The 23,590-nt window shown below is 46.0% G+C and overlaps 1 protein-coding gene across 4 annotated transcripts in view; it reads left to right on the top strand.

Moving 5' to 3' along the window:
- The window catches only part of PKIG (cAMP-dependent protein kinase inhibitor gamma), a 92,727-nt gene that overhangs the window by 49,338 nt on the left and 19,799 nt on the right, over positions 1 to 23,590 (top strand). For 2 of the 4 annotated variants that reach the window (XM_066586473.1, XM_066586474.1), the window contains one exon: positions 22,779 to 22,838. The gene's annotated coding sequence lies outside the window, so the exon portion shown is untranslated. Of the gene's footprint in view, positions 1 to 4,044; positions 4,181 to 22,778; positions 22,839 to 23,590 lie in introns of those variants that run through there. The other 2 variants (XM_066586472.1, XM_066586475.1) reach the window with 2 other exon arrangements.

Raw genomic sequence — 23,590 nt, 5'->3', positions numbered from 1 at the left:
AAATGTTAAATTGGTATCACTACATCCATAAAGGTCCAGTTTATATGTTTAAATATCACATTATTAATCCCACATGGTTAACTTCACAATGTTCTCCAAAATTTTATCGATACAAACTACGGGTCGCCCCCGTGAAAAACGAACCATCACATACCCCCCACTGATGGAAAAATAAGAAGAGTTATGGGGTCACAAATGGCGACAAAGTTATGTATAAATCCACCTCCCTCAAAAGATGCAGTTGCGTATTTTTCCCATTTCTCCCCACCCAGAAATGTTTAAAATCTTTTAAATACATTATTTAGTACATTGAATGGTACCACTGAAAAATACAACTCGTCCCGCAAAAAACAAGCCCTCACGTAGATGCGTCACCCGAAAAATCAAAAAATTATGATTTTTTTTTTCTTTTTTTTGAAGTGGGGATCCCCCAGAATGTGACCTGGACACTGGCACATCACTTACCCTTGGTAATGGAAGGGTTAATTATGGCGGAGCCTGATGTTGAAGTGAATGCGGCCTCCGAAGATGCAGTCCAGAACAAGGCTCTGTAAATACAAGTGACACGCTGACAAATGACGGCGAGTGCGTCCGCGGAGATATAAATAGAGGCTCTGTTCGCCAAGGAAGCGCTGCTTGACCTGCACAATATCCCTGGGAAAAAGGGAGCCGCGGCTTGACGTCCGCCGAGTGTCTCCGAGGTGATCCGAAAACGTTACCCTTCAAGTGTCATCATGCCGGGAGAAATGGCGCCACACGCAAACGTTTTGCCACGTGCGGCAAATTTCCATCAGCTTCACTGAAGCCTCATGTACATGGGCAGTTTTGGTCGGTCTTCACCGCGTGCGGTTTTGGTGCGGACACATTTTTGTTATGTCCAAGTTGCATCTGTATTCACTGCACTTTTTACGTGCGCAACCCCCCCCCCCAAAAAAAATGCCAAATTAACGCCCCCTTTTTTCCCCTTCCAGTGTTTCTTGGCGACGGCGTATTTGCTGCGGTTTATACGCGATCACTTAGACTTTAATGACAATTTCAGACTCTGATACGGACTAAAATAGGACACGCTTTGGGGGAAGGGGGGTTTCCGGCATACAAACTGAGGCTAAAATGGCGTAACTTTATTCTGTAGGTCAGTGCGATTAGGACAATACCTCATTCATTAATTTATTTTATTGTTGTACTATTTTTAAAAATTAAAATCTTGAAAAAAATAAATTCTGCCACCATCTTCTGACCGCCATAACTTCTATCTTTCCATTGATGGCGCTATGTGAGGGATAGTTTTTTTGGGGGATCATCTGTGGGTTTCTATTGGTCCCAGTTTGGTGAACATATTGCTTTAGGATTTCTTTTTACTACATTTTGGTGCAATTTTGGGGTTGTGTATTTTTCCCCCAGTACTTTAGTATTTTAGTAAGACGTGCCACAGGCCTGTCCTAATAGGCAGAAATGTATGGCAGCTCTGTGGCCTTTAGAAGCCCCCCAGCTATGATGACCACTGAATGGCACCTTGCAATCTCATTGTGGGGAAGCCTTTTGGGACCCCCAAATGCTCATTGGGGTATTTAAAGTATTAACCTCCACGAGTGATCTGATTGGTGATCACGGCTGCTGCTGGCTGGTGTCAGCGGGATCGGCTCCCGGGCCCGCTCACTCCATACAAGCCCCACCGCTGGAAGGCGTACATGTCAGCCCTTTAGCATTAAGGGATTAAGCGCAGATTTCTGCCATGGATTTCCTTCACTACTGCTGCAGATCCGCACGGGGATTAAAGGGACAGGTCTGCATGCGGAACAACCCGACGGGGAATCTGCTTCAAAAAGTGACGTCAGTACTATTTTTTTCATGATGTGGAAATCAACGATACGCTTCTTTGCCGCAGATTGCGCCATATGAACACGGCCTATGGGTGTTCTGCCTCTGAATGTACAAGGAATGCATTCATGCACTGACAGCAAGCAGAGATATTGAAAATCTCAAAACCTACGAATGCAAAATAGTCGAGATTAAATTTTGCATACAACCAAAAATACAATGTTGTAACAGCACCCCCTTCTGTCCACAGGTTGTGTCTGGTATTGCAGCTCAATAATTAGGACTGAGATGCAATACCACACACAACCTGCGGGTATTAGTGGCGCTGTTCTTCTCTAGACAACTCTTAGTATAATTTTTGGGAATAACATGTGGCGGGTGTTCATGTTGTAGAAGAATCTGTTGTGTTTAACCCTTTGCTCTGTAGAACCTGATATATTCTCCTCCACAGCTGAGGACACTGATAAGTCCTTTGTCCCTCCCTGGGGAAATCTCCCAGCTGTCATACGCCGCTCAGATGCTTCCTCCTAGTCGCGGGTGTGGGAAGCAGGTGGATTAACACTGACTCATTTTACTGCGTCCCGAACACAGGATAGAGGCGAGCGCAACTTATTTAGAGGGCCATGAAATGAATATCCTTCCTGCCTCAATAGGGCATTGTCACCTTATCCCGCGGCCACCGTGTGGCTGCGTAATGGCGTGACGTTCGCCCCCATGGGATCTCCTAAAGTAACAAGTGGTTTTTTTTACGATCTACGTGAGCGAAAACCCACAAATGCCAACCGGTCTGGGGAACCTGAAGTAAACCGCCGATTGTTTGCCCTAAAAATAGGCGTAAAACGCAATGGACACAAGTTTGCTATCTGTATGTAACTATTTGGCCTCCGGAGGCGGTCACACGGCCTGATCATCAGTCTGTCCTCTGCATGGTTCTGGCCAAAGAGGAGCCGAACCAACAAGAGGGGTTCGGGAAAAGTTTATTGTATGACAGTATGTAGCAAACTCTGCTCCGCTACATGTGACCGGTTCGGCTCTGCTAGATCAATAGACTCTGCTGTCTTAGGAGTGACGGGCCATGAGTGAGGAACTGGACTCTGCTGCATCTACGCTGAATGACCACTTTATTAGAGCCCCGCCCCTTTTATGATTGGCGCTAGAAACTATCCCCGGAGTGCAACATAAAATCACGTGACAAGTTTTCTGTGGATCAGTTTCAGTGTGAATCCACATTTAGATGGGTAAATCCAGCGATCTGAGCGATTCCAACGAGGCCGGGTCATCGGGGCTAGACTAACCGGGGCCGGGATGTCACTGCCGACCGCGTGGGGTTTGCTCATATAATGGTGTGAGGAGTATTTAAAGAATGGCGTGATTGAGGAAAAACATCCAGCGTAAAGGGATCCTGTGGACAGAAATAACTTGTCACTGAAAGGGGTCAAAGGGGGATGTCAGGAATAATTCTGATGAACCGGCGCTGCACAGCCAAGGGAACTACGGCCGAATACAACGCTGCTGCTCCAGCTAACGTGTCCGAACTCGCCGTTCCTTAGCAGATGACCAGATCCAGCGCCATTGTGTCTAAGAGAAACGGAAAGGTGAAAATCTAATGGGCAAAAGAGCGCAAAAATTGTGTCACTGAGTAGTTGAAAAACCTCGTCTGGTCAGTTCGATCCCGATTTCTGTATCGCCGTGTGATATTGCCCGTGTGAATGCGCCCTTATAGTTGCTACATGGCGGTTTTTGTAGGTGCAGCCGCTTGAGTTGCAAGATGCTAGGAGTCCCCAGGAAGATGACCGTAACGCATCACGCCGCCGCGCCTGCTAGTAGCGTTGCAAGTTACCGCGACCTGTCGGTCGCAAAGACAAATTGAGGGTCTCATTCCGTATAAATCGTGCTAATCTGTTAATTAGCTTCCTATGAAATTAGTCCTAATGACGTACGCCTATTACAGAACGACTGATGTGCGACGGGATGTGTTGGTGCAACTAGTGAACGTGGGGTAGATGGGGGGCCGGAGAAATGAATGTCACCTACAAGCGGGACACACGACCTCCGTAGCGGACACTGGCGGTCAGAGCCGTACGCAGAATCCATCTGATCCCCCCCAAATTGTAAAGGGCACAATAGTGAGGTTCCTGGAAATGCGGTGACAGCTCTGTGGACGGCAGGAGGGATCTTTTGTGTGGATGGTGACATCACTGGGTCTAGTATTGGATTACAGCAGACACGGGAACCACCCACTGCAGCCCCAGTATCCAGCAGTATGAGGCTGACTGCCTGGCCGCCGCCGCCGCTGCCACCCTGGACTCTTCCCTACTGATCCATCCAAGTTCGCTCTGCCCGGGGGGAGATCCGGCTCGCTGTAAGTACCAGTACCCTCTCCAAATACTTGCTACTCTTTGCAAATCACTTCTGCGCTTTCTACCTCACTGGTAACTTAAAGGTTAATTGCACGGTTAATATATGCTTCCTTTAGCCTCGCTGGGTCTTGTAGTTCTCCGACAGCTCATGCACGAGGGGGATCCGTTGACTTTTTTTTGCATTTTCCAACCTTTACAAGTCATTCGTCCCCATTGAAGGTTTAACGCTTTTGCGACCTGTAGCTCTCCAGCTGTTTGCCGCACGGCCTGCTGAGACTTGTAGCTCCACAACCGCGGCGGATCCAACGCACGTTCTAGCACAGGTTTTGCTACTTAACGGCGCAATTTTATTCTATTTTTTTTCTACCACGCTGGTACTGAAGGCGTTAATCGCGTTCGTCATATGTTGTGGGTTTACACTTTATCATGTTCCGTCAACCTGGAGCTCGGATTTCGCTGGCACCTGCCATTCTGCAACGCCGCAGGTGGCATCTCTGTCCTCCACTAGGTCCGAGCCACGATCGCGATGTGTGTTATAATGGTTGCGCCTGGCAGCTGTGTGGATCCAGAAAAAGTAGTTGGGAAACTGTAATGTAGTATTCAGATGTAGCAGAGCTGAGTTTGTCCTCTGGTGCAGCTACTGCACAGTGTTAGATCTGTTATTTCACGGTCCAATCTTTGCGCAACCCCGAAGTTACTGTAAGGGCCCGTCCACACTGCTACTTTTCGGTACGTTTCATGCCTGTGAGAAACATACATGAAGAAAAAGTTCTTAAAAACAAACACATTTTAACCCTTTCCAATCCACTGTCTGACGTCTAAAGACATTCTATTTGAAGGCTGTACAGCTCCGATGTCGGAAGACGACCGGCAGGGTATTCTTACTGTATATTACTGGCCGCTCTGTTGTCGGGGGCCTCTCCAGCATGTTCAATACCGCAGTACTGGCTCTAGCCAGCAGATGGCACCATTGTATAATGGCAGAAAGAGAAAGCCTCCTAGGAAACCCTGAATCCAAAATTGGATTGCAAAGGGTTAAGCTTGCCCTTTTTTAAAACCGTACGTGTGATGCACGTTTTGATCCATCTACGTTTTTTGTACTGGAAACTTTTTTTTTTTTCCTAATAAAGTTTTGGCGTTCAACAGTTTTTTAATTTTTTTCTTCCTGATCATAAAAAACGGATACAAAAAAAGTTGCGTTTAAACCACTATAGCCTGAAGATCCGTGAAAAACGCTACATTTTCATGTTTTTTATTTTTTGGACAAAAAATAAAAAATAAAGTACATTTCACGGATGGACATACCCCGGTATGGCCATCCCCTTAACAACACATTCAGCTCTGCTACATCTGTACATAGAGATGTGTTATGCAGTCGTGGTTCCCTCTGCTTTTGGAGCAAATGTCACATTTCCAATCTGCGTTGCATTTTGCTTCGTGACCTTTTTGGCGGCCCGAGGCGGCTCTGTTAAAGTTTACGCCGGCTGATGCTTCTGTGTATAGAGTGCGTGGGGCTGGCTCTAATGGTGGTAAAAATACAGTCACATTTAGCATATATGCAAATTAGATGCGGGCCTCGGGCAGCAATGTGCACTGGAAGATATAACATGCATAGAAGATGGGCCATGAGTGGGAGAGGTTGTGGTCCTTCCGAAACTCACTTTTACGAATAGCATTGAGTTCCGCAAGCCGGAATGACCTCAAAGGCTAAACATACACTTTAGAGCGCGTTCACCCGTACCGACACAGAATTTGTTGCAGATTCACAGCAAAATCTGCATCAAAATCTACACAAAATTATATGGCTTTTTAAGTTGATTTTGGTGTGATCCGCACTAAAATACGCTACGTGTGAGCGCACCCTAGGGGTGGTTTTACACGAGGCAACTATCGTCCTAGTAGTTCCTCGAAATAGTTGTACGAATGGCTGTTTCTGCTTTTACACGAAGCAATTATTCAATTTCTCGAATTGTTGGGAGAACAGCTGAAATATGATTGGTCGGATAGTTGAGGGGCGTGAAGTCCTTTGGTGGGGGTGTAGTTCACATTTCAAACCCTCCTCAACACGCGCTCATTGGTTTCCGAATCCACTGAACGCACGTAATACGTGTGTGCGGTCTTCGAGTGAACACTCGCTGCTGCGGTCTCGACTGAACAGTTGGTGCTCCAGCGTATGTCTCTGAAGACCAAACCAGCCAGAGACCGTGGGAGTGAGTGCTCTTTCGAAAACCAGCAGGGACTGTTCAGTCGAGGGTCACTGGCACGTATTTGTGTTTTCGGGAACTAATGAGCATTAACTGGGAGGGCAAAATGTGGAAAAAAAGAAAGGCAGGCGGTGATCGGTGATCGGTGGAGGCGCCTGCCGAAGAAACGGGCACTTCCCTGTAAAGTTGTTGCTAGGCATTGAAAGACAACGATTCTGTTTACACCAACGATTGATCGACCAGTGACTATTTTTAGGTAAGCTGTGAAGAGATGACTAGTGAACAAATTCTGGCTTATCACCCGGTTGGTTGCCATTAGAGATGAGCGAATGTACTCGGTAAGGGCGATTTCGCAATCGAGCACCGCGATTTTCGAGTACTTCACTACTCGGGTGAAAAGTACTCGGGTGCGCTGGGGGGCGGGGGGTTGCAGTTTTTCATGGAAAGACTGTCGCTAAGACTTAGAGAGACACCAAGATCCCTCTCGGAAAGCCCAATAAACCTAAAAGTTTGGGTTTTGGTAGCAGGTTTCTGGGTACTTTGGTCAGGTGGCTGCTGGTACTTACCAAGCCTAATGCTTAGGGCAGATATTAATAAAGCCACGGCCCAGAACTCCCCAGCACCCCTGGGGCAGATATATAGAACTTTTTGAAAAAGCTCAATGCAAGTTTTTGCTGTGCGTACTGTATCTAGGCTCTTGCTGCTGAATGAAGAATTGGACGGTATGTGATAAAAGATTTATTATGGGGTCGACAGGAAGGCCATCTGTTGAACATCTGTGGTTGAGTATATGACCGCATCACACGTGCTGGAGCTCTACTATACACATTCTGGTGAGGCGGAGTGAAGATCTATTCTATAGCTCATTTTGAGATCTTGAAGAACCTGAAAATGTATTGTGCTATTGTTGACTGCAGTGAAAAAACACATCTAAGTGCCCAAAGAGTAAGTGGTACTCGTATAACTTAGCCATACAATATGGTTTTAGGGGCATGGAGGGGGTACTAACTGCCAGAAGCACTAAAGATTGCAAGGACCACAGAGGGGTACCTCAAGTTTTAGAGGCCACAATGGGGCACTATTAATTGGGCTAGAGAGCAGGCACTGTTCTGTAGGGCCACAGAGGGGAAACTAACAGTTTCAAGAGCCACAGAGGGGCTCTATTACTTTGTGCGGCCACAGAGAGGGCACTATTCCTCTGTGCTGTCATGTACTATACCAACAGTATACTGCCTGATGAAGGGTCAGGACAGGGTAGTAGCATTGAATTCTGAGTAGAAAAGTCTCGCATTCTGGTGAAAAATATAAAACCAAGGCTTTATTTTATAGGGTTTAAAAATAGTGAAATACCGATTTATCCTACTAGTTTCAAACCAAACAGGGTGTGGCCATGAGTAATCTTGTGAGGTTTGAAACTAGTAGCCTAACCAGGTAGGCTCAGGTCCTGATTTTAGTATTGTTTTCGAAATTTGTGAAATAAAGCTTTGGTTGTATATTTTTCACTGGACTTTCCTACTTGGAATTCTGTAGTTTGTAAATCTTCCATGCAGATCTTGTCCACTAGTTTTCGGTTGCTCTGGTGTTACACTTTTGTTTCAGGCTAGCCCTTCCTGTTGTAGGCGAGTTGGCTACTTGAATCCTTAGATTTTTTCAGTATTGGTTTATTGAAGGTGTTTAATGCTGAAGATAATGGCATTATATTATATGAGGTGAGCTTCTTTTTTTTTTGGAACCTTTGTGCAACTTTGTGCTTTTTTATACAAAGTTGTCAGCTAGCGCTAACAGGCCATATACTGTAAATGCAGCCCAGGTGCTACTCCCTAAGCTTATGACTTGGCATACACAAGGGAACCGTCACCCAGACGTTAATGTTAAATGCCAGGCCACACTGGTATTCACCCTCCTGACCTCTGATCTGTGGTTAGATCACAGGCATTGCATATAATGTGGCAGCTACCGTCCATAAACATGACTGTCTCTCGCCTATCCTGGGATCGGTTCTTGTTGGCATATCGTTTGCATGTTTTCCATACACATAATAATGTCGAGCTGCTGCCGTCGGAGTGTTTGCTGTTTGTTGCTCGTTGGACTCATTTGACTTATTAGGGTAGTGTTGTTTTTTATACCTCTTTCTTTTCATTATGTCTTTGGATGTTTTGTGATGACGAGGCGAGGCCCTAATTACAGGATTTAATCTTATGACTATTGTCACATCAAAATAGGTTTCTACACTAACTTTGCCACGTCAATCACGTAACTGCGTCTCATAATAATTATTATGGCCATGGGCTGGGGTGGTAGTCAACTTTTTGAGGGTGCAGTTTTGTTCAGCTTCTGATTTGAATCTCCACAAGCAAAAGATGCAGCCGTACAAGGACCTCCACCACCTTATAAAGCTGTACATGGACCTCCACCACCTTTATGAAGCCGTACAAGGACCTCCACCACCTTATGAAGCCGTACATGGACCTCCACCACCTTTATGAAGCCGTATAAGGACCTCCACCACCTTATGAAGCCGTACAAGGACCTCCACCACCTTTATGAAGTCGTATATGGACCTCCACCACCTTATAAAGCCATCCATGGACCTCCGCCACCTTATGATGCCGTCCGTGGATCTCTGCCACCTTTTACAGCTGTCTGTGGCCCTTTGCCACCATATACAGCCGTCTGTGGCCCTCTGCCACCTTATTCAGCCGTCTGTGGCCCTCTGCCACCTTATTCAGCCGTCTGTGGCCCTCTGCCAGCTTATGACGCTGTCTGTGGCCCTCCGTCACCTTATACAGCCGTCTGTGGCCTTCCGCCACCTTATACAGCCGTCTGTGGCCTTCCGCCACCTTATACAGCCGTCTGTGGCCTTCCGCCACCGTATACAGCCGCCTGTGGCCTTCCGCCACCGTATACAGCCGCCTGTGGCCTTTCGCCACCTTATACCGCCGCCTGTGGCCTTCCATCACCTTATACCGCCGCCTGTGGCCTTCCGCCACCTTATACCGCCGCCTGTGGCCTTCCGCCACCTTATACCGCCGCCTGTGGCCTTCCGCCACCTTATACCGCCGCCTGTGGCCTTCCGCCACCTTATACCGCCACCTTATACCGCCGCCTGTGGCCTTCCGCCACCTTATACCGCCGTCCGTTGCCCTCTGCCACCTAATACAGCCAAGTGTCATCTCTCTATTCCTCTTAAACAGCAATGGCGCTGGAACTGCTCGCCTGCTGTTATAGCTTGTCCGTGCTGAGGACAGAGGAGCTGTGTATTCGAACATGTTAGCTGGAGCACCAGTGTTTGTGTTCTGACTGTGGAGCACTTGTTCATCTGAACAATTCCTGACATCCTTCTCTGACCCCTTTTCAGTGACAAATGGTTTCCGTCCATAGGGTCCTTATTCGTTGGATGTTTTTCCTCGATCACGCCGTTGTCGGTTTTCTCTCCACACTGTTGGACCAGAAAGCCCCACGTGGTTGGCAGTGACATCTCGGCCCGGCTAGTCCAGCACCGATGACCCGGCCTTGTTGGAATCGCTCAGATCGCTGGATGTTCCCATCTAATGTGGATTCACACTGAAACTGATCCGCGGAAAACTTCTCACGTGTTTTTTTTTTTTTTTTTTAATGCACTCTGGGGCCCCGGGGATAATTTCCTTTAAAGGGAAGCTCCAATCGTGATCATTCTGTGTATGGGGGTAGAAGCCCCCTCCAATTGCGATCTGACCTCGGACACCTCCATGATTATCACCTTTAACGCTTCATATTAAAGATCTAGGAGTGAGCAATCTTACAGTATATAACGCGTAGTAACTCTTGTGAAGCCTTCTGAAGACACACTTGGCTGATATACTACATTGATGGCAGCCTCATTCTCCCACTACAGCGCCCCCCACAGGATAGATATCATCCTACAATTTCTGTCTCTTTCGTCTTGCTTTCTTTGAATGCGCAGATTACGTTTTTATTCATTATCGGATATAGATGATTGGTCTTTACAACGCCGTCCTAGCCCTCGCCAAGGAAATTCTTGGCCTCCACCGCTGCATGTTGTATCCAAGAGGCCCCATTAGATGTAATAACTGAGTGAATTCTAGGTGCAAATATGGATTTTGTGACTTGGCCATGAATATATCCAGGAAACGTCCTTGTACCCCTCGTCCGTATGTCATCAGCTCTGTGGTCACACTTCTCTGCTGTGACTCATTGGCTTGCCGATTCATCTATCACACGCATGGTGATGACAGGAGGCGTCACAGAGGACAATGCTCTCGCTGACATCAGCGCTCCTACCACGCTGGGCGCCTGTGTTTGCAGTGGACAGTTCCTATGTAGCTTTTATGATATAATTGCTCTTACTAGCGGGTTGTGAAAGCTTTTTTTTTTTTTTGTGCAGCTTTCCTGTTGCATTAGTCTTTGTATTGCTGGCCATTAACTCTTTGTGCACCCTAGTAATGTGATGCAAAATGTACTGTACATTATAGGATTCACCCCCCCCCCCCCACCACCACACCCTATAAATTATTGGGGATTTGGGTTGGGGATTGTTCACAGGTGCTGATCAGGTGACTATCTCTGTAGAGGAGAGGTGATCCCCAACCACAAATGGGGGAAGGAAACACTTGATGCTGCCGCCATCGACTGCATTCTCTTCTCGACACAGACTATAGAGGAGGCCTTATTTTTTTGCTATACATACTTAAACCGCTGCAGTACTTCTTTTGAGAATGGATGCACCCCAAAAAGGGGTTTTCCCGCAGCTTAAAGGAGTTGTCCAGTTATACACTATTGATGGCCTATCTGATGAATCAGTGCTGGTCAGTTGCCTGAGACCCTCGTGGATCAGTTGTTCTCAGGGAACGTGTGCTCATGCATTGAGCCAATTTCTGCAGGAAGCAGACAGCTCTGTTTCCACTGCAGTGGCCAGGTTTGGTATTGCAGACAAAGAACCCATTGAAATGAATGCGAACTTTGTGTGTAATATCAAGCCTGTCCACTGCAGTGGGAATGGAGCTGTTTGTTTTCTGCAGAAATCAGCTGAGTGTATGAACACATCAGCTTGGTGAGCAGCCGATCAGTTTCCATCCTGGACAAGAGTGATCTTCTATAGCCAGTGATTCTATAGCCAATCACTGGCTATAGAAGATCACTGTTGTGGACAGTGATTGGCGGCGGCAGTCAAATGACCCGATCAGCAGCAAACCGGAAGGACAGAGTGAGTGAGAAACCATTTTAAAGGGATTGTCCAGTTGTAAAGTATTGACGGCCCACCCTTCGGGATAGACCAGTAATAATAAATCGGCAGGCATCTGTTGGTATTACAAGCATTTGTTTCACTGGGAACTTTTGCTTGTAATTCCAATCTTGGCCACTGCGGTGAGAATGAAGCTGTCTGCTTCCTGCTGAAATCAACTCGATGCACAAGCACAACAGCCTGGTGAACAGTAAGGCCTCATGTCCACGGAGAAAATCAGGCCCGCCGCGGATTCTCCATGCAGAATCCCGCAGCGGGTCCCTCTTTTCCCGGGGACATGAGGCTAAAAATAAGATTAAACTCACCTGTCCGGACGCTGCGGATCTTCCTTCCGTCGCGACTGGATCTTCTTTCTCCGGCCCGGTGGATGTGCTGGGCACGCTGGCAGCGCCAGACGTGATCTGTTCTTTCTCAGTTCATGTCGGAAATCGAAAAAAATTCTGTTATCGCACCCCTTATTTCAGCAGGTAGCGCTATAGAAACATTTATTCATCTCTGATTTGCATATCGTTTCCCAAGGAGCATTGCAAGGCTTAAAAGTCTTTTGGTGATCACTATAAGGAGAAACACTACCTCCCCAAACGTCTGAATGGCCATCACGGGGTGATACGCCATGACTAATACAGATAAATGTGTGCGATATGCGGTCTGAAATCCAAGTACGCAGGTACTAATGCAAAGCTTCCCGTATCATGCAAGTGCGGTCTGCCAGGACGTAATACACCAGTGATATATAACAAGCCATTAATACGGTACCATCAATTGGAAGAAACACAAAGTGCAAAGCACAACAATATCCTAAAGTAACAGCGTAGGGTTATTAAATATTACCGTCCAGGACGTCCATTAGGTATAGTGCTGATAATAATGCATTTAGAGAGAAGGCTGGCAGTAATGATGCCCAGCACAACACCGCCGGGTGCCGGGACTATTGCGCAGTACATCAGTAAAGCGTAATAACATAGGTTAGATATACAACATGTACTGGGCCATAGTTCTACCTGGGTATAAATGTGAGGGTACATCCAGGCGCAACAGAAAAAAACCGCCTGCGCAAATGTTTGGCGAATCCATGGTAACCTCTGTAAGTATTAAATGTGGGTTTGGCTGCCAGTTTGCAGTGGATTTACCCTGCCTGCACTGTAAATCATCAGCATAGACCGATAGGCTGCACACCACATCCGCACGGCAGGTCCGTTTCCCTGCAGCCATGTGAAAAAGTGGCGTCAGATGTGTGATAGGTGATTCAAAGTCTATTTTGGGTATACCCCTTTTAAAGGGGTCGTCCGGTTACCAATCAAGCCCGATTCAATAGGATCCTCTGCATTAAAACAAAAAACAAAATCATATTTGCCCCTCCCTAGCTGCAGGGGTTGATCATCGCTGCAGCCCGCTGTGGTCCCAGTGATTGTTGTGACCTATGATGTCACCGGAAGTTAGGTCACCACTCGTTCTCCTGGCATCAGCGTTCATATCCTGGGCGCCGTGTTGCTAGGAGTTCAGGAACATGATTCTGAAGCCTCTCATTGGCTGCAGCGGTCATTTGATTTCCCATGACATCATATGTCACAACAATCAGCGGCACTGCAGCAGGATGCAGCACAGGATCCCAGTGGCCATGGAGGGGTAAATGTACTTCAGTTTGTTTTAATGCTGAGGGTTCTAATGACGCAGGGTTGTCCAGTAACCAGACAATGCCTTTAACAGAACAAGTTTCCGACCGGAGGCGTTGGAGTATATTACCTGCTGTTGGTCTTCTCTGCCAATGTCCCTCCGATTCGCTGGTTCTGGAATCCGGTTTTCAGCCATCCAAGGTGACAGCTCCAATTTTCTAGCTACCTAATTTACTCTGTGCACTGTTCTCTGGTTGGCTAGGGCTGATCATGTGAGCAGTGCTGGCCAATCAGAGAGCAGGTTTAGTGCATCCATAGTTGAACACTAGCAATGCACTATGGGGATTAGGCAGTCTGAAAATTGCTTCGGCCATCTTGGATGGCGGATCGGAGGGCCATTAGCACAAAAGACCAATAGTAAGTAGTATACCACCCCCCTCCGCTCTCAGGACAAGATTTTGTCCCGAAATCGGAGGGTCACTTTAAAGGAGGCTCCACTTTTATGCAACTTATTGACCTCATTTTATGGCGTAATTCCCATAAAATGTTTATTATCGCCTTCCTTTTTTTTAATTTAGCGCTGTTGTATTTGCCGCCCGGCTGTGAAGGGGGTTCAGCTGACACCAGCTGCTCGGAAGATGAACAGCTGCTCTAGCAAAGCATCATGGGAGGTCACATTTTAGCAAATTACCATGTCCCTTGCCAACAGATGTTTTCACCACTATTGTCGCAGGCGCTTACGGCATAAACCAGGATGTGAGCAGCTGACAGTTATTTCCAGAGATCTGTTCGGAGTCAGATATCACTCTCTGTTATCGGCCGGGGGTCACTGTTCTCATCCAACACACCAGAGGACACCATTCTGCTGGCCGGTAATTGAGTCACTGGGGTCCAAGTTCACACCGGACGGCCATGAGTTTTATGAAAGATAGTTCCGATCTAAAAGGGTCCAGAGTTTGCCCACTGCAAGCAGGCAGGTGACCACTAGTGTTTTCCCTGCCCTTACGGGGTTGGTCTCATGAAGCCAACGCCGGGTCATATGGACATCAACCACCTCCACCCCATCAGTGGCAGATGTACCCGGTTATAAGGTGATGTATGTCCCATATTACTCGCTGTCTGAGGGCTTGTTTTTACAGTACGAGTTGTATTTTTTATTGGTACTATTGAAGTGTGCCTTATAATGTACTGAAAAACACTTAAAAATGTAAAAGAGGAGTGAAATTTAGAAAAAAATGCAAACCCAACACCTCCTAACAGTCTGGTCAGACAGTCCTCCCTACTGGTGGCCTGTAGGAGGCGTCCTGAGACCAGTCACCTTGTGTGCCCTCACACATCCACTAGTCCCAACACCTCCTAACAGTCTGGTCAGACACATCTCTACTGGTGGTCTGTAGGGGGCGTCCTGAGCCTGGTCATCTTGTGTGCCCTAACGCATCCACTGGTCTCAACACCCCCTAACAGTCTGGTCAGACGCTCCTCTCTATTGGTGGTCTGTAGGGGGCGTCCTGAGCTCAGTCACCTTGTGTGACCCCATCCACTGGTCCCAACACCTCCTAACAGTCTGGTCAGACGTTCCTCTCTACTGGTGGTCTGTCGGAGGTCCTGAGCCCGGTCACCCTGCGTGCCCTCACACATCCACTGGTCTCAACACCCCCTAACAGTCTGGTCAGACGCTCCTCTCTACTGGTGGTCTGTAGGGGGCGTCCTGAGCCCGGTCACCTTGTGTGCCCTCACACATCCACTGGTCTCAACACCTCCTAACAGTCTGGTCAGACGCTCCTCTCTACTGGTGGTCTGTAGGGGGCGTCCTGAGCCCGGTCACCTTGTGTGCCCTCACACATCAACTGGTCCCAACACCTACTAACAGTCTGGTCAGAATGGCCGGTGGGGGACAATTTATCGATACGACCCTCCAGCTTCTCACACCCCAATACTGCGCCCCTCTCAGACTCTGGTAACGGGGTGACATCTCTTCTCTGCGTCGTAGAGACGTCTAGTGGCCAACAAGCTCTACACAAGCGGAAGAAGAGGTCACTACACACAAGGAGCCTCCGAGAGCCTCTTATAGGCCAAGAGGGGAACCACTTCTAGGGCCTCCGGTGACAAGACCGTCCATCTAATCACCACAACTCCCATCATTTACAGATCTGCATGGAACTGCAGACCGAGTTTACAAAAAAAAAGAACAACGTCTTCTAGGGGCGGATGTTTTTTTTTTACAATAAGTGTGTGTATGTAAAATACAAATATACACATTATTTTCTGACTGCTTCTTTGCTGACACTGGTGTGCGCAGGCTTGTCTTTTGCGGGACGTCCTGTAGTTTCTACCGGCACCATTTTGGAGTACAGATGACTTTTTAATCACTTTTCATTACATTTCTTAATAGTCAGAAATATATGACAGCCATGGGGGTCTTCAGAAGTCCCTAGGCAGTCATGACCATCAAATGGCACCCCACAATTTCATCACAGGGGGCCATTCGGGCCCCCGAACTCAGATCAGGGCATTTACATGCCGCTAACAGAATTTGAAGAGCTAACAGCCGCAATAGATGTGAGCGCTAATCGCAGCTGTTGCCGGTGACTGTCAGCTGTCAAAGTAACCGCCGTGTATGGAGTGGGATCGGCTCCAGATCCCACTCCATACTAACCCCAATGCCAGAGGGCGTATATGTACTCCTGAAAGCCTCAAGGGTTTAAAGGGACTTTCCTTAGAATGGGCCATCTGTGTTGGATCAGTGTGGATCTGACCCCCGGGATCCTCGCTGATCGGCAGGATGAAGGTGCACGGTGCTCCAGAAAGCTCGTATGTTGCAACGTTTTTGTGAGTTAGGCTGCTTTCACACCTGCGTCAGCTTGGTTCGGGGTTTCCGTCTCTCTGCTCCTTTTTTGGAGGAGCGAAACTGAAATAAAATGGAAAAAAACTGAACCAAGTCCAAGTGCCTCCGATGATCACCCATTTGCAGGAGCCACCGTACACTGAAACTAGCACAGCACTGTACATTGTGCTGTGGCTCAAAATAGTACTGCAGCTCTCTTCCGTTCACTTAAGTGGGATAGAGCTTGCAGAACCCTTCATGGCGGTTACACAATGTACAGCGTGGCACTAATTCTGGTGCACCATGGCTTCTGTACACAGCTGATCGGTGGAGATGCTGAGAGTCGAACCCCCACCCATCTAAAGAGTCCCGGAATACCCCTTTAATGCAAGTCTGTATAGTTCTTTATAAGTGGCCTCTAAGAGCCATCTTACTGTTCATTGCATTTCCTATTAATTGTTTATTTAAACTTTTTTTTAATTGTCTTCCTGGCCTGGATCCAGTAATGTTCATAGAGATGCTAATATAAATGTTTTATATATTCCTGGTGATTGCTTGTGCACGACCAGTAATTAAACCATATTCCAGATCTTTGAGCAATCTCCATCCACCCATTAAAGATTTTAAAAAAATCATAAGGGGAAATGTTATTTGGGCGGTGTTTTTGTAATGTTGACATATTTTGGGGATGAAGTGCTCAGCCTGTTCCTCAATGCAGGTAATAATCCCATCACCTCTGCTACCGAGCCATAGGGATTAGTATGCGAGATTTACTCATAGGTCGCCTATGCTTTCCATATCACCCAAGCTTTTCTCTTCAGTTTTAGTTTAGTTTATAGATGCTCCTGAATGTTGCATTCTTTCAGATTATAGCCACCCTCCAGATCACAGTAAAAGTTTCACAAATACTTTGGCACAAATTGGTTTGAAACTGCCATGGGTCCTATCCTCACCCCTAGTAGCGCCAATTTCAATTTTGAACTCACCCTTCGGTTTACATAAAAAATGTCACTATACATGTAAAATGTATAGTTAATACCCCTGGTGACCTCCTTTCTAATACTGCTGCCTTGGTTTGTCTCATTTACAGTCTCCTCTTCATGTATCTACAATGATCACCAGATTCCCAGACTACCCTGTACACAGTGTGCTTCAGTAGTTTGAGTTGGGAGAGGTAAAGTTTCTTCTTAGGGAGAGCATGTAGAAAGTTGAGGAGACTTATAAGGTCATATATGCTCCTCTGGGAAATTTATGCAAATGAGAAGATGGAACAATGCCTTTACAGCGCCACCTATTAGAAGGCAGCATTCCTGCAAGTCAGTGTTTTAACTTTACACCTCCCAACCCACATCATAGACCTCTCAAGCCCCACCCCACCCCCCAACAACCTACCCTACACTGATGAAGGGCAAAAACCCTGAAAGAGCTGTCTTTACATGGTTATCTTTTCCATCTGGAGAAGACTCTGGATGGTTTATATTCTCCGTCATTGTTACAAGGCCTGTTAAAAGATCAGACATTGACTTGCAGGAATGCTGCCTTCTAATGAGTGGCACTGCAGAGGCGTTGTTCCATCTCCCATTTGCATAAACTTCGGTAGTCAAATACATCCCCCTGTTCTTAGGGCAAGGGACCTGCAGGGCAAGATTAGATTAAAGATGCTGCATTGACGTCATTAGAAGGAAGTATCTCAGACTGGGAGGGAAGAGTATGGTGGGTGGTTTTACAATCAAGCTTGGCACTATTAGGCATGAACGCAGGACCCATGGCGGTTCCAAACCTGCAGATGCCAAAATATAATCTCTGCACAGTAAAGCACTGTCTACTTTCATCTGTCCAATCACATATTATATACAACACAGTAGTTCTCGGCTTCATACAATAGCACTCTGTTCCTGAACGACTCCTTATATAGAGGTGCCTATTCTGTTTTTGCTTTTGGCCGGTGCTGAACATCTTCATTCCTCGCCCTCTGTTCCTTGCTTACGTCTATCCATTCTTCATGCTTCTCTCTTGCAGCATGGAGAACTCGCTCATCTTTTTGCTGTTGCTGTTAATGGTGTGCGGTGGATTTTGAGCAGCGATTCGATGTGGGTTTTAAATCATTGTGTAAAGGGTGATACAAACATGTTAATGATGACGGCCTAACGTAATAATGGGCGATAATAAGGATTGTTTTGTCATGTGACCTGCGTGTTCTAGCTAAGTTCTGGGTCAAATCTGAAACTTTCTTCAAGCCTTTTCAAAAAATAGTTTCTTGGCATCCATATGATCGAGGCTCATATCCCCTCAGGGGGGGGTTAAAGAAAACATCTAAAAATGGGCAATTATCAAGTGCGACTACATAATAAAACAAAACAATAGTCCTCTGTTTTCATCTAGTCGCACTGTTTATGCAGGGGGGCGCTGTCAAGGAGGAGACTGTCGCCCCGGAGCCACGCTGGCTTTCAGATGTAGTGAACTAAGGAGACATGGGGATTACAGTAGGTTAGGATAATGTCATTGCCAGGACTGCAGTCACAGCAGCGTCACAATCCGCACCAATGGGACAGACTTTTCCACTGCAACAACTCTGCCACTTGTGAACGCCCTCTCGGGGTCCTCTGCTTTGGACGACTGTCGGGCGCATGAGTCGACGGCTTACATAGAAGCTATGGCCGTTTATGTGAATGGAGCGGAGTGAGCTGAGATTGTTCCGACCTGCCCGCATCCGTTCATTAAGCGGCTGCTATTTACACGGGCCGCTTGGTTTTTAGTTGTGCTAAAAACGTACCAACTCAGACAAGTGAGCGATTCTCTCACTCCGGCCGCTGGTAAATGGGATGATTACACTGCGCAACAACATTTTTTTAAAAAGTTTTTTTGTAAGAAAGTAATTGATGCGTTTCTGTAAAATTAAAACCTGCTGATTCCACTGGTAAAACTGAACAATAGCGGCACGTCTCATTTTCAAGTTATATAACCCCTTAGTGACCAAGCATTTTTTTTTTGGCGTTTTAAAAAATCGTAACTCCTTCATTTATCCATCCCTGTCGCTGTATGAGGGCTTGTTTTTTGCAGGACGAGTTCTATATTTCAATGGCGCTATTTAACGTACCATATAATGTACCGAAAAACTTTTTAAAAGTTCTAAAGCGGTGTAAAGTGAAAAAAAAAAATTTCTGCCATCTTTCGGTGCGTCTTGTTTCTACGGCGCACAAACTGCAACAAAAATGAAATGATCACTTTATCCTATGGGTCAGTACGGTTACTATGATACCAAACTTATGGAGTGTTTTTGTTTTTTTTTGCTGTACTACTTGTATTTTTTTTTTTTTTTTAAACATTTAATTTTTAAAAATTATTTTCTGCCGCCATTTTCTGGGCTCAGTAACTTTTTTATTTTTCCGTCCACATAGTTGTGCGGGGGCTCATTTTTTACAGGACATCCTGTAGTTTGTGTTAGTATCATTTTGCAATACATATGACTCTTTGATCATTTTTTAATTGTATTTTTTCTTGGATACAGAATGACCAAATAGCGCATTTCTGGCGTTCTTAATTTTTTTTTCAGACGACATTCACCATGCGGGGTAAATAATGTGTTACGTTGATAGATCGGACTTTTACGGACGCAATGATACTAAACATGTATTTTTGTTTTATGAATTGGATTCTTTTATTTAGTCTACCCAATGACCTGTAGAAACCCAGTTAATTAATTACAGCTTACTGGTGGATGATCCGCAGTGTTTGCGTCACGTAGTAACATACTCTATAATATGTTACATAAACCTACCCTTATAGTGTTCAGTCAGCACACGGTGTGTACCCTATATGTTACATAAACCTACCCTTATAGTGTTCAGTCAGCACACGGTGTGTACTCTATATGTTACATAAACCTACCCTTATAGTGTTCAGTCAGCACATGGTGTGTACCCTATATGTTACATAAACCTACCCTTATAGTGTTCAGTCAGCACACGGTGTGTACTCTATATGTTACATAAACCTACCCTTATAGTGTTCAGTCAGCACACTGTGTACCCTATATGTTACATAAACCTACCCTTATAGCGTTCAGTCAGCACGCAGTGTGTAACAGTGATTGTGACATAGTAGCGCAATCACTTTTGTTATTCTTTTTATTAAGCAAGGTTAATGGCGAGCCGACTGGAGTAATTGTAGAGGCAGATTTCCCAAAAATACAATCCAACTGCAATTAGATTACATTATTCCACATAACTGGAAAACCTTACGTGGCAGAAAAAAACTGATATCCTATTTGAATTCGGCGCACTAAAGTTACTATAGGCCGCCTATCTGCTTATCGGTTATAATAATTGTGTTGTACAGCGTTATCGCTCGAATTAGCTGTTCCCAGCTTGAATTTAGGCGATGATCACCCTGTGTAAAGGACCTTTCAGGTTAGGACCACATGGGATGGGTTAGCTGCAGATTTTGTTGTGGTTGTTGCCGCTGCAGATTTTTGGCAGCTACCGTGAGTATATATTCACCGCAGTGGACTCCTCCCGCGAGCAGATAACCTAAAGGGGGTCATGTGATCAAAAGCTGCAGCATCAAATGGAATGTTATGGAGGATTTCACATCACAATCTCATGTGGAGAAAGAATGTGGCCCTCGGGGAGAACAACTGATCAAAGTCCGGCTGCCGGCAAACAGCTGGAAGGGAAAGCTGTAGGCAGCCGGGCCATTTATCCTGCAGCAGCCGGAATGTCGTATCACATGGGATTCAGATGCCGGCCATCCTGTAATGCAAGGACACCAACGTTTCAAATCATAGAGGGGGGGCCCTGTCTGTGAAGTTCACATGCGCTGTTAGGACGCAACCCCTCTAACCCCCTTAACTCGGCCCTTTTCTTGTTTTTTTTCACCCCAAACTATTTTCCTGTTGACGCCTGTCTTAAGGCCTTGTGTTGTTCAATGGTGCTATTTAATGTACCATATAATGTACTGAAAAACATTTAAAAAATTTCTAAGTAGAGTGAAAAGCAATAAAAAACCACCAATTTCGCCATCTTTGGATGGGTATGGTTTGGCGGCGTATACACTGCGATAAAAATGACATAACTTTATTCTGTGTTTCAGTACAATTACGATAAACAAGTTATTTAGTTTTTATATATTGCGGTAGTATTTAAAAATAAATATATATAATTATTTTTTATTTATTTATTTTTTCTTCCGCCATCTTTTAGCCGCCATAACTATTTCATTTTTCCATCAATATAGTTGTGTGTCAGCCTGTTTTTTCGATGTCCTGTAGTTTCTATGGATACCATTTTGGAGAACGTATGACTTTTTGATCACTTTTTATTCCATTTCACCTTATAGACAGGTGAACAAAAAAGGGGAGTTCTGGCATTGTGTATCTTTTTCTTCTTTACAGCATTCATTATGAGGGAGAACTAAGGCGTTACATTATTAGATCATACTTTTGCAGCGCCACCAAATAGGTTTTTTTGATCTTTTTTCCTCTTGTTTTTACTTTTAAAAGTTTAGAAAAAAACTTTTCTCATATCCACACTTTTTTTTACACTACTTTTTTTTTTTAGTCTTCATAGGGGATTTGCACTTGGGATTGTTTGATCGCTCATACAGTATAATGCAATACCATAGTACTGCATTACACCGCATTCTGACATGCAGTCTAGGAAGGTTTTCCATAGGCACACCTTGATTAGTATTCATTCAAGGCAGCCCTGGGGGCCGTCAGTAGGCCTTGGGCTGCCATGACAACCAAACAGAACCTCACAAGAGAGGGCCGTTCGGGACCCCTGAACACTGATGGTGGATTAAAATTGCGCTGTCAGAATTGACAGTGGCATTTAAGTTTAAACAGCCGCCATCGGTGTGAGCACTGATCGTGGCTGTTCCACTCTGATGTCCTCTTTCAAAGATGGCCGGCACCCGCTGTGTATGGACCACAATCGACTCCACACAAGCCCCGCCCCTGGAGGATGTCCTTCTGCGTGAAGGGGTTAATGGCCATGCGGTTTAGCAGGTAAAACTACTGTTTACTTGCCCAGCCGCACGCACTAACAGTCCATGTGCAAACTGTGACAATGTGGCGGTAAAACCTCATGAGTGCGCCACTTACGGTGGCCATGTGATTGCTCCATGTAGCTCGCTGTAAGAAGGCAATAGCGGGATTATTTTAGGGTATGTTCAGCAGATTTCCCCCCTTTTAATTCTGCTGCGGATCCGCACTTACATCCATGTCAGAATCCGCACCAAATGTGTCATGTGATGCCGGAAAAAAAAAATCGCTCATGTATTTGACCCCCATATTCATGCGAGATTTGAGCGCCTCAGAGCGCACAGATCTCGCACAATGCACTCGGCCGTTGGTTAGATCTATCTGTCAGGGTCACCTTGGCGTTGGGCGATGGGGAACACAAAGCAGAAACACTATTTCTCTAATCTCTTTAGAACTGGATTCCCATTAAATGCCCTAATTTCCCTCATTGCTCGTTTGTAGCTGTGATCCGGACTGATCGCGCTTCTGATGCTTCATTATTGTTTCTCCCTGATCCTGCACAACCCCTTTAATCCAGATTAACCAATATCCTCAGTAACAATGCAGCCGCAGTGATCCGGCCCGTTGTCAGCACTTGTCGCCTGCCATCATGCGCTGGACCGCACGGATCTCTGTGGTTTCGTCTTTCCTCGAAGGACGCTGAGAGCTGACGGTTCTTTCTTCTTTTATTACAGACGATCTTCCGCCCGGCCACAAATGAGAGAACGATTTCCTGAGACCGCCGGACTCCTCTGGTAATGCAGACCCCTTTCATTCTTCCTGTTCTAATCAGCTGATACGTTTTACCTGCACTGATACATTGTAACAAACTCGCAGGGCAGGAGAAGGATTTATGCTGTCGGTTTCAGAGGATTGCCTATGACTGTAGGGTTTTCAGGTCTGGATGTAGAGAAGAATGTTACCATTCACTGACAGCAAGCAGAGATCTTTGTACAGAGTCGTTATTGTGTGGTTTGCTGTTCTAAAATGTGTTGAACTTGGATCAGATTTGGGATATGTTCACATGGGGTCCAAGGTGGTGCAGACTTACCTCAGCGCAAAATCTGCCTCTAAACCGCGATACAAGCGTGTTAAAATCTGCGCCATTGATGCGCATCTGCAGCAATTGAAAGGTTGAAATCTGCTGAGGATTCACATCAAAACCAACAATGGCGCGAATTGTAGCACGTTCGTTTTTGTTACCGTTTTAATGCTGGTTTTTGACTGAGGAACACGCGCCCGCAGGCGTATATTCACACAGAAGTCCGCGGCTATTCTGCTGTGGTTTTTGTTGCGGAGCCGCATACGGATTTAGCCCTGTCGAGGGGCAAAATCCACATTCGGAATTCCGGCGGATTTCTGCACGGATCTGTGTAAAGTAGTGGCATGTCACTACGTCACGTGTTGAAAATCCCACATGTAGATTTTGCGCACTGACCAGGCTGAATTCACGGGCGGTTAACATTAACATTTACAGGGCAAATCCCACATGCGGGTCCGCGCCAAA

The sequence above is a fragment of the Eleutherodactylus coqui genome, chromosome 13, assembly GCF_035609145.1.
Source record: "Eleutherodactylus coqui strain aEleCoq1 chromosome 13, aEleCoq1.hap1, whole genome shotgun sequence".
NCBI classification, from domain to species: domain Eukaryota; kingdom Metazoa; phylum Chordata; class Amphibia; order Anura; family Eleutherodactylidae; genus Eleutherodactylus; species Eleutherodactylus coqui.
Note: the sequence above shows the minus strand (reverse complement) of the source record. Positions and strands in the feature narration are given on the sequence as shown.